Consider the following 14,405-nt stretch of genomic DNA (forward strand, 5'->3'; position numbering starts at 1 on the left):
TTCCTTTGAACTGGGAAGATTATATGATTTGGCAATTTCCTATTACTACCACAGTGACTCTGGATTGCATTTTTGGGGACAAAGGAAGGAGATGCAAGAGGTTTATAGCTCAGTGATCAAATTCTCTGGTGATTCACTTCGCAAGAAAACATTTCATTATAAAACCAAGTTGCTCAAATGCTAGAAAATCCTGCCACTGTGTTACCTTTGCTCTTCTCTTTTAGGGAAACAGGACTTCCAGTAACTACTTTCACTGCTGTTTCTCAGAAGGTGGTCCTGTGGGCTGCTGGTGGGGCTAGAGAAAGGTCCATTAAAGGCAGAGACCCCTGTGTTTACCTGAAATCGGTCATGTTCCAGGAAATGGGCACAACCGTGCCCACAAAGATCCACACCTCATGGAGCTCAGTTCTAGAGTGGGGAGAGGGACGGAAAGCAGAACATCTGTTTAGATGGTGATACAGCCTATGGAGAAACAAAGCGGGGACAAGAAATAGGGACTGGTGAAGGGAGGTCAGGATTCCCGGGTGGCTCAGCGGTAAAGAACCCTCCTGCCAATGCAGGAGACATAGGAGATGTGGGTTCGATCCCTGGGTCAGGAAGATTTCCCGGAGGAGGAAATGGCAACGCACTCAAGTGGGAAAATCGCATGGACAGAGGAGTCTGGCGGCCACAGTCCGTGGGGTCGCAGAGTCAGACACAACTGAGTGACTGAGCATGCACCCACGCACACATGAGGGTAGGTCAAGCAAGGGTTTTCTGGGAAGAGTTGTCCAGACTGCATTAACAGCAAGTTCGGGAGCCTCATGGGACTGTGCCCGGTCATTACAGAAACTGTAGGTGACTGGAGTGAACTGAGAAAGGGCTGGATCCCACGAGGCGAGGTCAGAAAAGCAAAGAGCCAGGCCACACAGGGCCACTTGGACTACTGGCTTTTATGGAAGTGAAATGGGAAAACATCGGAATCTTTTGAGCAGAAGTGTGACATGATCTGACTGTCAGTTTTTACAGGACCATGTTGGCCACGGCATTAAGAACAGATTGAAATGGGCAAGGAAGACAAAAAGAGTCGATGGCAACAAACCAGGAGAGTGGGGGTGAGGGTTTGGAAGTTGTTGAGAGTGGAGGAGCCTGAGGCCAATTTGCCAGGAAGTCAAAGGGCATCAGCTTCAAGGCCTCTCACTTGGACCAGAATGGGCCCTGGCAATGTGTCCATATGGTTGGTGACAGGGCATAATAAAATTTGGACAACTGGGATATTTCAGCCACAGATGGTTCAAACCACTGTCTCTTTTCCACCCCCAAATTCCACTCAGTCCCTTCAAGTCTGGTGGTGTTGAAGTGGCTGTGGGCATTTGGGGGAAGGTTTAATCAGAGATATATTTATATACTGGGATACAGGGTTGTGGTTTGCAGTCTCTTCTGTCAAGTCCTATTACTGCTACCTGTATGGCTCCCAGGAATATTCCTGCTGCCTTCTGTACTAACTCACCTGACAAGGTAGGTTGTACTGAGACGTGAATATTCCTGCACCGCCAGATGCCACACTGATGTCAGTGGTGGAGGAGAAACAAGGTTTGAAATGTACAGCCCCAGAAGCTAATTTGAAAATTCTTAGATTGTCACACGTGTATGGTTCTAGTCGAAATTCTCTCCTTCCAGGAATGAAATCGACCACACACCTTATACAATAATAAATGTAACATACGGAATTTTTTTCTTTGTTAATGGGAGTGATTTATTTGGTGAAGCTTGATTATGACCCTTTAACTGCTATTTGGAAATATGTCCTGGAACATTTTCAATAAAAGAGAGTACAGACTTCTGATTTTTTCATATAGGGAGGACAACATTCTTTCTTCAAATTCATTTATGTGTAGGGTAAGGAGTTAGATGAAATAGGTACAGGGAATAAGAGGTGCAGACTTCCAATTATAAAGTTGATATGTCACAGGGAGGTAATTTACAGCATGAGAAACATATACAATAATACTCTAGTAACTTTGTGTGGTATCAGATGGTCACTAGACTTATGACAATCATTCTACAATGTATTTAAGTGGCAAATCACTATGTTGTACATCGAAACTCACACAATATTGTACATCAATTATATTTTAATTACAATAAATAAAAAATTTGAAAATCAATTCATTTATGTATTAAGGAACTGAGAGAAAATTCCCTGGTGGTCCGATGGGTTAGGACTCTGTGCTTCCACTGCAGGAGCCCTGGGTTTGATCCCTGGTTGGGGAAAGAAGATCCCTCAAGCTTCATGGCACTGCCGAAAAAAAAAAAAACAACTGAGAGGAAAAGACACATAAAATTAGGGAAATGTAAAAGATAAGATAAGCAATTAAAATCAGTAGAAAATTTTTGACAAAAATAAGCAAATTATAACAACACGTTTCAGCTTACAATGAAGCAGTAATTCATTTAGAGGAAAATACAGCGTCAAATGGAACCAGTGAACAAGCTCTTGGATTGTCTGATGACCCACTCGTGAGGTAGAGTGCGTTATACAAACACAATGGAAAAGCATTTACAAGTCTTGCTGCTCTTATCTGAAATATTGACATTGATAAGGAAACGATACCAGTACAATGAGGACATTGGTCACAAATTGGTTGATGAAGGTCATCAGTTCTAAGAATGTTTAAGATGAATCACTGGAAAATAAAACGTGAAATGTCCTAAAATATTACAACTCACACATTACCTATTGAAAAATTTAGAGAATTTTTTCAAATCTGACAATTCTAAAAAATTATATGTCATTACCAGTAATTTGTTGAGAGGCTGAAAGAAATGACATAAATATTTTTGATCAAATTTTTATCCTTTAATTGGAAAAAAAATGAATTATCCTTCTGGTCTCTCTATAGAAAGTGAAATTACAGAAGCATTGTCTTATGGAAAGGAGAAACAGCCTCACAGACGAAGAGGTTTCGGGTATATATATGTGTATAATACCTCCTACTGGTTCTGTTTCTCTGGAGAACACTGACATACACATATATTGCTTTTCCACATGTTTAAATGCAAGCTTATATTGATATACATGTGTATGTGTATACATGAAGTCATACTCTAACATTCCTTTTCACTTGAAAAAAGTGAGTGAAAGTCACTCAGTCTTATCTGGGTCTTTGTGACCCCGTGGAATAGTTCATGGAATTCTCCAGGCCGGAATATTGGAGTGGGTAGCCGTTCCCATCTCCAGGGGATCTTTCCAATCCAGGAATCAAACCCAGGTTTCCCACATGGCAGATGGATTCTTTACAAGCTGAGCCACCAGGGAAGCCCAAGAATCCTGGAGTGGGTATCCTATCCCTTCTCCAGTGGATCTCCCCGACCCAGGAATCAAACTGGGGTCTCCTGCATTGCAGGTGGATTCATTACCATCTGAGCCACCAGGGAAGCCCATCTATTACTCTGTTTTCAATCTTTCTGTATGCAAAAAAAGAAAAATTGATTACTCTGTTGTTTTTAATTTTTCCATATGTGTAAACAACTTTGTTATAAATATCATTGTATTAGTCAACTCTGGTTGCCATAACAAAATAACACAGTCTGGGTGGCTTGAACAACAAAAACATATTTCCCACAATTCTAGAGGCTGGAAAGTCCAAGATCAAGATGCTAGCCAGCTATGTTTCCTGTAAAGATTCTTCTTGGCTTATAGAGGCTGTCTTCTCACTGTGCCCTCACATGGCAGGAAGAGACAGAGGAAAAGACATGTCTCTATCTTCCTCTTCTTTTAAGGCCACAGTCCATTGGACCTCGGGCCCCATCCTTATCACCTCACTTAAACTATTACCTTATAAAGATCCTATCTCCAGTTATAGTCACTCTGGGGTTCATATATGAATTTAAGGAGGGCATATAATAAAGCTTATAGCAATCATGGTATAAACATATTTTTGCATTTATCTGATTATGGCCTTAAAGTTTAATTCCTAGGAAAAGAATTGCTAATCAAAAGGAAATAACATATTTTCAAGGTATTTGACTCATATTACAAGATGGTCTTGCAATTTGATACTCTTGTCAGCAGTGTATGAATATCCTACTAGTTAATTAGGTAACTGAGAACTTCCAGATGTACAAGCTGGATTTAGAATAGGCAGAGGAACCAGAAATCAAATCACCAACATCCGTCGGATCATACAAAAAGCAAGGGAATTCCAGAAAAACATCTACTTCTGCTTCATTGACTATGCTAAAGCCTCTGACTGTGTGGATCATGACAAACTATGGAAAATTCTTAAAGAGATGGGAATATCAGACCACCTTACCTGCCTACTGAGAAACCTGTATGCAGGTCTAGAAGCAACGGTTAGAACTAAACATGGACTGGTTCAAAATTGGGAAAGGAGTATGTCAAGGCTGTGTATCGTCACTTGGCTTATTAATTTCTATGCAGTGAGAAATGCCAGGCTGGAAGAACCACAAGCTGAAATCAAGATATCCAGGAGAAATATCAATAATCTCAGATATGCAGATGATACCACTCTAATGACAGAAAGTAAAGAGGAACTAAGGAGTCTCTTGATGAGGGTGAAAGAGGAGAGTGAAAGAGCAGGCTTAAAATTCAACATTCAAACATCTAAGATCATGGCATCTGGTCCCATGACTTCATGGCAAATAGAAGGAGAAAAAGTGGAAACAGTGACAGATTTTATCTTCTTGGGCTCTAAAATCACTGAGGACAGGGACTGCAGCCACGAAATTAAAAGACGCTTGCTCCTTGGAAGAAAAGCTGTGACAAAACTGACAGCTTGTTAAAAAGCGGAGACATCACTTTGCCGACAAAGGTCCATATAGTCCAAGCTATGGTTTTTCCAGTAGTCATGTACGGATGTGAGAGTTGATCCATAAGGAAGGCTGAACACTGAAGAACTGATGCTTTCCAACTCTGGAAAGAATCTGGAGAAGACTCTTGAGTGTCCCTTGGACTGCAGGAGATAAAGCCAGTCAATCCTAAAGGAAATCAGTCCCGAATATTCATTGGAAGGACTGATGCTGAAGTTGAAGCTCCACTACTTTGGCTACCCGATACAAAGAGGTAACTCAATTGAAGAACAACAACAAAAAGGGTTGTTTTTAGCAACTTTCCTTCTGTTGCTCCTTCTATATCCACTCCTCAGAACTACCTCCCTGGTGCCCAGGATTCCTCGAGGGGCAGGCTATGCAGGCTACAGGCCAATGCTCTGCAGCCTGATTCAAAACCCATCACCACATTTTCTTCACCCAGTCTTCCCACCCTTCAGGTTTTTCTCTCCCTTAGCTCTCAGACCAGAAAGACAAAGACAGCAAGTCAAACCTAAGGGTTAATATTACCTCTACTAAAGATACTTGCATTTTATTAATAAAATGAAAAAGTACTGAAGATGCATCTACACAGAGGACAAATACCACACGGTGAAATTTTAGGCTCCATGGTCCTAAAAGTGGGGAAGAGATTTGGGGAGAATCCTTAATCTCAGTATGTTAGCTTGTTATCTTCTTGTTTCTGCAAGTAGAATTGGCCCTTCCAAAGCAAAGAGGAAAAAAGAAAAAGGCCAAAGGAGAAAACAGGATGGGGGGAAGGAGACAGAAAAAGAAAAGAAGTTATTGGTGGTGGGATGCCAGTGTTTGGCCCAGATGTCAAAGAAAGTTCTGGAATAGTGGCTGGAGAATTTAAGCGACTGGGTTTATATCCTTGTTCTGTCTCTCTGTGTATCCATCTGCCTTTGTCTGTCTCTCTCATCTCTGCAGCTCTGGCTGCCTCTGGTCATGGCTGCCCTGAGCTCTACCCTCCATCCCTGGCCCAGCTCCTCACATTCTCATTCATTTCCAGTTTGTCTTTCTGCACCAAGACCTCCCTTCTAGACCTCTCTCTTGGGATATCCCACAGACACCTCAGCCTCACAAGATCCACACTAAGTCTATCATCCACCCAAGCATGCTCCTCTCTGTGTCCTGGCCCACAGTCTGGTGCCAATAGCTGCCCAGCCGCCCAGCAGAAATCATTGGACATCTTCCACACCTTCCACCCGACCAATCAGGGCTCGTCCTTGGCTCCCCTTTGTCACCAGGATGAAGCCCAGCAATCCTACTTGGCCTCACAGGGCTCTCTCCACCTCTCCAACCTTCTCTGCCCCCTCGACCCACCTCACCCCTTTATGCACATGCAGTAGCATGCTTGCAGGCTTCCAGGCCACAAGGACCTGTGGCTCCTGTCCTTCTGCTCCCCTCTTCCTTTTTCCATACACATCCCCTCCCCGCCCCTAAATCAGCTGACCTGATGGACATCTACTCCTTTTTCCAAAAGTAGCTGAATCATCTCTTCCTCCATGAAGACTTTCCTTAATGATCAGAATTAACTACAGGACTTCCCTGGTGGTCCAGTGGTTAAGAATCCACCAGCCAACGCAGGGGACACGCTGTGATTCCCGGTCTGGGACAGTTCCACATGCTGAAGGGCCCCAACTACTGAGCTCACTGTCTCTAAAGCCCTGTGCTCTGCAGCAAGAGAAAGCACTGCAATGAGAAGCCCACATCCAGGAATGAAGAGCAGCCCCCGCCTGCCAAACTAGAGAAAGTATGAGAGCAGCAGCAAAGGCCCAGCGCAGCCAGAAAAACCAAGAATTAACTACACATCCCTTTTCTCTCCAGTACTCAACTCCTTTAGGAAGCTTTTTAAAAAATATTCATTTACAAAAGAAATACATGAATGCACTCTCTCTTTAAGAAGAAGGGATTCAACTAGTATAGATAAATGAAAAGTCATCATCACCTCCAGTTCCCCCAGCAGTTTGATGTGTCTTTCCAGTTTTTGTTGTTGTTTAGTTGCTAAGTCAAGTCTGACTCTTTGCGACCTCATGGACTGCAGCACACCAGACTTCCCTGTCCTTCACTACCTCCTGGAGTTTGCTCAAATTCATGTCCATTGAGTCAGTGATGCTATCTAACCATGTCATCCTCTGTTGTCCCCTTCTCCTCCTGCCTTCAACCTTTCCCAGCATCAGGGTCTTTTCCAATGAGTTGGCTCTTCACATCAGGTGTCCAAAGTATTGGAGCATCAACTTCAGCCCTTCCAATGAATATTCTTATTCATATATTAGTGCCCTACTGTCTTCCCCTACTAGATTAAAAGTTCCATGAAGGCAAAACCAATGTCTCCTGTACCCCTCAGCCCTCCTCCCCAACTCAGTGCCTCATTGTAGGAATAACCAGCACTAGAAATGAGGGCATTGAGGCACAGAGAGCTTAAGAAATTTTCCCAGATTACCAAGAAAAAGATGGCAGAGTTAGCATTCAAACTCAGGCAGAGCATGTACTTACTAAGTCTTTAATTGATTAATACATAAAGAACATTTGCACTGGGACGTCTAGCATTTGGATTAGAAGAGTTGCCCCCAAAGAAGGTCCAGCACAGACCATCAAGGCAGATATGGGTGTGCTTAATGACTTTCAGAAGCATCATGTTAGCATACATCACAGAAAAATTAAGTAACTGATTTTTCTTTTTTTTTCCCCCTGCACTTCTGTTTCCCACAGAAAGACATCTAGTAGAATAATGTGTTAACAGGTTGTGAAATACTAGTATTTAACTTATATGCAGAGTACATCATGAGAAACGCTGGGCTGGAAGAAACACAAGCTGGAATCAAGATTGCTGGGAGAAATATCAATCACCTCAGATATGCAGATAACACCACCCTTATGGCAGAAAGTGAAGAGGAACTAAAAAGCCTCTTGCTGAAAGTGAAAGAGGAGACTGAAAAAGTTGGTTTAAAGCTCAACATTCAGAAAACTAAGATCATGGCATCTGGTCCCATCACTTCATGGGAAATAGATGGGGAAACAATGGAAACAGTGTCAGACTTTATTATTTTGGGGCTCCAAAATCACTGCAGATGGTGATTGCAGCCATGAAATTAAATGGTGCTTACTCCTTGGAAGGAAAGTTATGACCGACCTAGATAGCATATTCAAAAGCAGAGACATTACTTTGCCAACAAAGGTCCATCTAGTCAAGGCTATGGTTTTTCCACTGGTCACGTATAGATGTGAAAGTTGGACTGTGAAGAAAGCTGAGTGCCGAAGAATTGATGCTTTTGAACTGTGGTGTTGGAGAAGACTCTTGAGAGTCCCTTGGACTGCAAGGAGATCCAACTGCAAGGAGTTCTTTGGAAGGAATGATGCTAAAGCTGAAACTCCACCTCAAACTTTGGCCACCTCATGCAAGGAGTTGACTCATTGGAAAAGACTCTGATGCTGGGAGGGATTGGGGGCAGGAGGAGAAGGGAATGACAGAGGATGAGATGGCTGGATGGCATTACCGACTCTATGGATATGAGTTTGGGTGAACTCCAGGAGTTGGTGATGGACAGGGAGGCCTGGCATGCTGCGATTCATGGGGTCGCAGAGTTGGACACGACTGAGCGACTGAACTGAACTGAACTGAAGGCAACCCCAAATTATGGCATACCATAGGAATGATAATAGCCTGGTGTCTGAAGAGATTGCTCATTATTCTCTTTAAAACAATGAATAAGACATTCATGACTCACTTAAAAAAATAATTTCACTCATTTCCTATAGAAGTGACCACTTTCCACAACTACTTTGTAATTTCCTTGAAGGCATCTCCAGCTTCTTGCTGTGCCAACACGCACTGGTCACATAGCCGCTGAATGAATAAACTATGAATGACTTTCCACCAGCAAGCAGCACACTTCATTAGAAAGAGGATAATACCTTTGGTATTTCCCCAAACTCTCAAAATGGGTGTTTGTGGCTGTTTCAAGGAATCCCTTTTCCCTCTTAACCACTGCCCTTGCTGTTGACTTGTTTATGGCAGAAAGAGCCTCTGGTATGTGTAAGAAAGCTGCCTAAAGTCTGCTTCTCATAAGGAACTGAGCTCATTTGTTACTTCCCCCCAGTAGACCTGAGGTACACAAAGTTGGATCAACCTTGATTCTTGGTACCTTTTACTCTGTCATCATTGGTTCATGACTTCTTTTAATTATTTGTCACTTAGTTATATATTAATAATACAGTGCACTAAGTCTCTTCAGCTGTGTCCAACTCTTTGTGACCTCGTGGACTGTAGCCCACCAGGCTTCTCTGTCCATGAGATTCTCCAGGCAAGAATACTGGAGTGGGTTGCCATGCCCTCCTCCAGGGAATGTTTCAGACTCAGGGATGGAACTTGAGTCTCCTGCAGCTCTCGCACTACAGGCAGAATCTTTACCACTGAGCCATCAGAGAAGAGCCCAATAATATAGCAAACACTTCTAAACCCATCATCTAATCAAAAAACCAAAGCACTGACAATCCCTTTCATTTACTTTGAATTCATCCCTACTCCATCTACCTCCTTACCTTAAATATCATAAGTTTTATCATTTTGTTGCCTTTTTTGGTTAAACTTTAAAATTTTGAGATATTTGTAGATTTGCCTTTTTTTGGCCACGTCATGCAGCAGAAAGGACCTTAATCCCCAGCCAAGCAGAGTCGTAACCACTGGGCCTCCAGGGAAGTCTGAGACACCATGTGCCGTTTACCCAGTTCCTCCTAGAATCTTGTAAACTTTAGTAAAATATTGCAAGCAGATATTGACACTGATACAGTCAAGATACAGAACATTTCTAGCACCACAAGGATCACCCATAGCTTTTGGTATAGAAATCTCTATTTCTATAACTTTTTCATTTCAAGAGTTTTATATAAACATAGTCAGGCAGTATATAATCTTTTGAGATTCACTTTTTTTCACTCAGCATAATTCTCTGGAGATTCAACCAAGTTGTTACCTGGATCAGCAATAGGTCATTTTTGCAGTTGTTGTGGCTGAGTAGTATTTTATGGTATTTTATGCATTTTTATATATTTTATATTTAGTAGTATTTTATGGTACCACAGTTTATTTAACCACTAACACATTGACAGGTACCTGGGTCGCTTCCAGTTCTTGGATATGAAAAATAAAGCTACTACAAACATTTGTTTACAGGATTTTGTGTGAACATAAATCTTTACTCTTCAGGGAAAATGCCCAAGAGTGAGACCGTTGAACTAGACATACAGTTGAATGTCTAGTTTTTAAAGAACTGATGAAGTGTTTTCCAGAACAGCTGAACCATTTTAAATTCCTACCAGCAATGCATGAGTGATATTATTTCTCAGCATGTTCTCCAGCACATGTTGTTGTAACTAATTTTTATTTTAACCATTCCGATAAATGTGTAATGATAGCTCACTGTGGTTTTTAATTTGTGCTTCCCTAATGGCTAATGATGTTGAATATCTTTTCATGTATTTATTTGCCATACCTATACGTTCTTCAGTAAATTCTCTCTTTACATCTTTTGTCCATTTTATAATTGGGTTGTTGGTTTGCTATTGACGTTTGAGAGCTCTACATATATACTAGATACTAGTCCTTATTCAGATATGTGGTTTGCAACTATTTTCTCCTACTCTGAATCTTGTCTTTTCATTTTTTATCAAGTTCTTTTGCAGAATATAATTGTTAATTTTTATTAAGGCAAATTTATCAATTTTTCTTTTTTGTGGATCACACTATTGGTATTGAGTCTAAGAACTCTTTATCCCTAGATCCTAAGGATTCTCTCTTATTTTTTTCTTAAATGTTGCATGGTTTTATGTTTTGTATCTAAGTGTATGATCCACGTTAATTTTTCTGTTAGGTGAAGTCTTAGGTTGATGTTCATTTTTTCTTTTTATCTATAGATGTACAGTTGCTCCAGCACGACTGTCGGAAAGCCAGTCTTCTTCCACCACATTGCTCTTGCATCACTATCAGAAATCAGCTGGCCAAGGGGCTTCCCTGGTGGTCCAGTGGTTAAGAATCTGTCTTGCAACGCAGGGGACACAGTTTTGATCCCTGGTCAGGGAACTAAGATCCCACATACCTTAGAGCAACTGTAGCTAGAGAACCTGTGTTCCGTGTTCAAGATACCACATGATGCAACGAAGATCACATGTGCTGCACCTAAGACCCAAAGCGGCCAAATAAATAAATAAATAAATATAATGCTGAAAAACTTAGAAAATCAGCCGGCTGTGTTTGTATGAGTCTATTTCTGGGTTCTCTGTTCTACTTACATATGTATCTATTTCTCTGCCAATACCACCGTCTTGATTACTATCTCTATATATCAATAATAAGTCTTGAAATTTGATAAATTGATTCCTCCTACTTTCTCCTTCTTTTTCAAGATTATTTTAGCTATTCTAGTTTCTTTGTCATCCCATACAAATTTTAGAACAATCTTGTATATATCCACCAAAAAATCTTGCTGGGATCTTGACAGGAATTGCATTATACCTATATATAAATTTGGGGAGAATTGATATCTTTACTAGGTTGAGTCTTCCAATCCATGAGCACAGTATGTCTCTCCATTTATTTAGATTTTTTATTTCTTTCATCATCATTTTATAACTTTTAGCTACAAGTTCTCTACATGTTTTGTTAGATTAACACATATTTCTCTTTTTTTCTTTGAGTGGTTATGCTGCTGCTGCTGCTAAGTCGCTTCAGTCGTGTCCGACTCTGTGCGACCCCATAGACGGCAGCCCACCAGGTTCCCCCGTCCCTGGGATTCTCCAGGCAAGAACACTGGAGTGGGTTGCCATTTCCTTCTCCAATGCGTGAAAGTGAAAAGTGAAAGTGAAGTCACTCAGTCATGTCCGACTCTTAGCTACCCCATGGACTACAGCCTACCAGGCTCCTCTGTCCACGGGATTTTCCAGGCAAGAGTACCAGATTGGGGTGCCATTGCCTCCTCCCTTGAGTGGTTATAAAAGGTATTATATTTTTAACTTCAGTGTCCATGTGTTTATTTGCTCTTTCTAGATTTATCTTGTGTCCTATGAACTTGCTGAACTTACCTATTAGTTTAGGAATTTTTTGCAGATTCTTTGGGATTTTCTATGTAAACAATCATGTCATCTCCAATAATGGTAGTTTCATTTCTTCCTTTCTGATCTGCTTTTTTTTTTCTTATCTTATTTGCACTGACAAAAATTTCCAGTTAATAAAAGTTAATAAAATGTTAATAAAAGCTGTGAAAGCAAACCTTCTTACTTTGTCCCAGATCCTAGAGGGTAAAGCTTTTGGTCTTTCATCATGTTAATTGTAATGTTAGCTGTAGTTTTTTTTTTTGTAGATATTCTTTATCAAATTGAGGAAGTCCCCCTAGGCTGGGAAGATCCCCTGGAGGAGGGCATGGCAACGCACTGCAGTATTCTTGCCTGGAGAATCCCATGGACAGGGGAGCCTGGCAGGGCACAGTCCATAGGGTGCCAAAGAGATGGACACAACTGAAGCAACTTAATATGCATGCATGCACGCCCTTTATTCCTAATTTTTCTGGGAGTTTTTATCATGAATTGTTGAATTTTGTCAAGTACTTTTTCTGCATCAAATGATATAATCATGAGATTTTTCTTTTTCAGTCTATTAAAATGGTGGATTATACCAATTAATCTTCAAGTACTGAAACTACCTTGTCTCTCTGGAACAAACTCTGTTTAGTCATGGTGTGTAATTCATTTTTATGTATTGCTGATTTCTACTTGCTAATATTTTGTTTTTTTTCTGTATCCATGGAGGATATTGGTCTGTATTTTTCTTTATTTTGTATGGGCTTTGTCTGGTTTTGGTATTAGTATTACTAGCTTCGTAAGATAAAATGGAAAATGTCCCCCTCTTCTGTTTTCTTGAAGAGACTGTATGGAATTGGTATTAATTTTGCCTTAATCTTGGGCATTTATCAGAAGAAAACCATAATTCAAAAAGATCCATGTACCTCAATGTTCATTGCAGCACTGTTTCCAATAGCCCAGACTTGGAAGCAACCTAAATGTCCATCAACAGAAGAATGGATAAAGAAATGTGGTACAGGAAATTCCCTGGCAGCCCATTTGCTAGGACTCCAAGCTTTCACTGCTGATGCCCGAATTCAGTTCCTGGTGGGGTAACTAAAATCCCGCAAGCTGCTCAGCATGGCAAAAAAGAGTGTGGTACACACATATATATATATAATGGAATGCTACTCAGCCATAAGAAAGAGTGAAATAATGCCATTTGTAGCACCATGGATAGACTTAGAGATTATCATACTAAGTGAAGGAAGTCAAAGACAAAGACAAATGCCATATGATATCACTTATATGTGGAATCTAAAAAAATGATAAAATGAACTTATTTATAAAGAGAAATAGACCCACAAACCTAGAAAAAAACTTACAATTACCAAAGGAGAAATGTGGAGCGAGGAATAAATTAGGAATTTGGGAGTAACATATGCACACTCTTACATATAAAATAGATAACCAACAAGGACCTACTGTAAGCATAGGGAACCATACTAATTATTTTGTAATAACCTATATGGAAAAAGGGCTTCCCTGGTGGCTCAGCGGTGAAAAATCTGCCTATAGTGCAGGAGATGCAATTAGATATGGGTTTGACCCCTGGGTTGGGAAGAGCCCCTGGAGAAGGAAATGGCAACTCACTCCAGTATTTTTGGTGGGAAATTCCATTGACAGAGGAGTGTGGCAGGCTACAGCCCATAGGGTCACAAAGAGGCCGTCATGACTAAGTATAACACAGCACATGTGGGAAAAGAATATTAAAAATAGAACATATGTATGTAGAAAGCCTATTATATACATGTAAAAAGAATACATATGTATGTAACTGATCACTTTACTGTATACCTGAAACTAATACAACATTGTATATCAACTATATTTCAACAAAAAATAAATTTTAAAAATTGTTTTAAAAAATTTTTCTAAAATTCTGTCTTAAATGTTTAATAGAATTCTCTGGTGAAACCATCCATATATGGAGGTTCCTTTTCATAAGTTTTAGAATTATGAAGCCAATTCCTTCAATAGTTATAAGGCTATTAAAATTATCTCTTGCTTATTGAGTTGTGGTAGTTCATATTTTTTGAGGAACGAGTCTATTTCACCCAAGTTGTCAAATCTTTGTATATGTTATTGTTCATAATATTCCTTTATTATTCTTTTGAGCCTGGAGGTTCTCAGGTAATGTTCCCTGTTTCATTCCTGACATTGGTCATCTGTATTTTCTCTTTTTTTTCCTTCTTGGTCAGTCTTGCTAGAGATTTGTCAATTTTGTTAATCTTTCCAAAGAATCGTCTTTTTGTTTTTGTGGTTTTCTCTATCATTTTTCTGTTTTTAACTTTTCCCTTCTCTCTGCTTGATTGGACTTATTTTGCTCTTTTCTAGGTCCTTTAGTTCAAAGTTTGACACATTTACTGCATAAATTTCCCTCTTGGCATCATTTTAGTTATGTCAAGCAAATTTTGATATATCATATTTTCATTTCCATTTAGTTCAAGGAATTTTAAAAA

Source organism: Bos grunniens, chromosome 16 (assembly GCF_055505025.1).
Source record: "Bos grunniens cultivar Pamir isolate PY7600 chromosome 16, Bosgru_T2T1.0, whole genome shotgun sequence".
In the NCBI taxonomy this organism is placed as follows: Eukaryota; Metazoa; Chordata; class Mammalia; order Artiodactyla; family Bovidae; genus Bos; species Bos grunniens.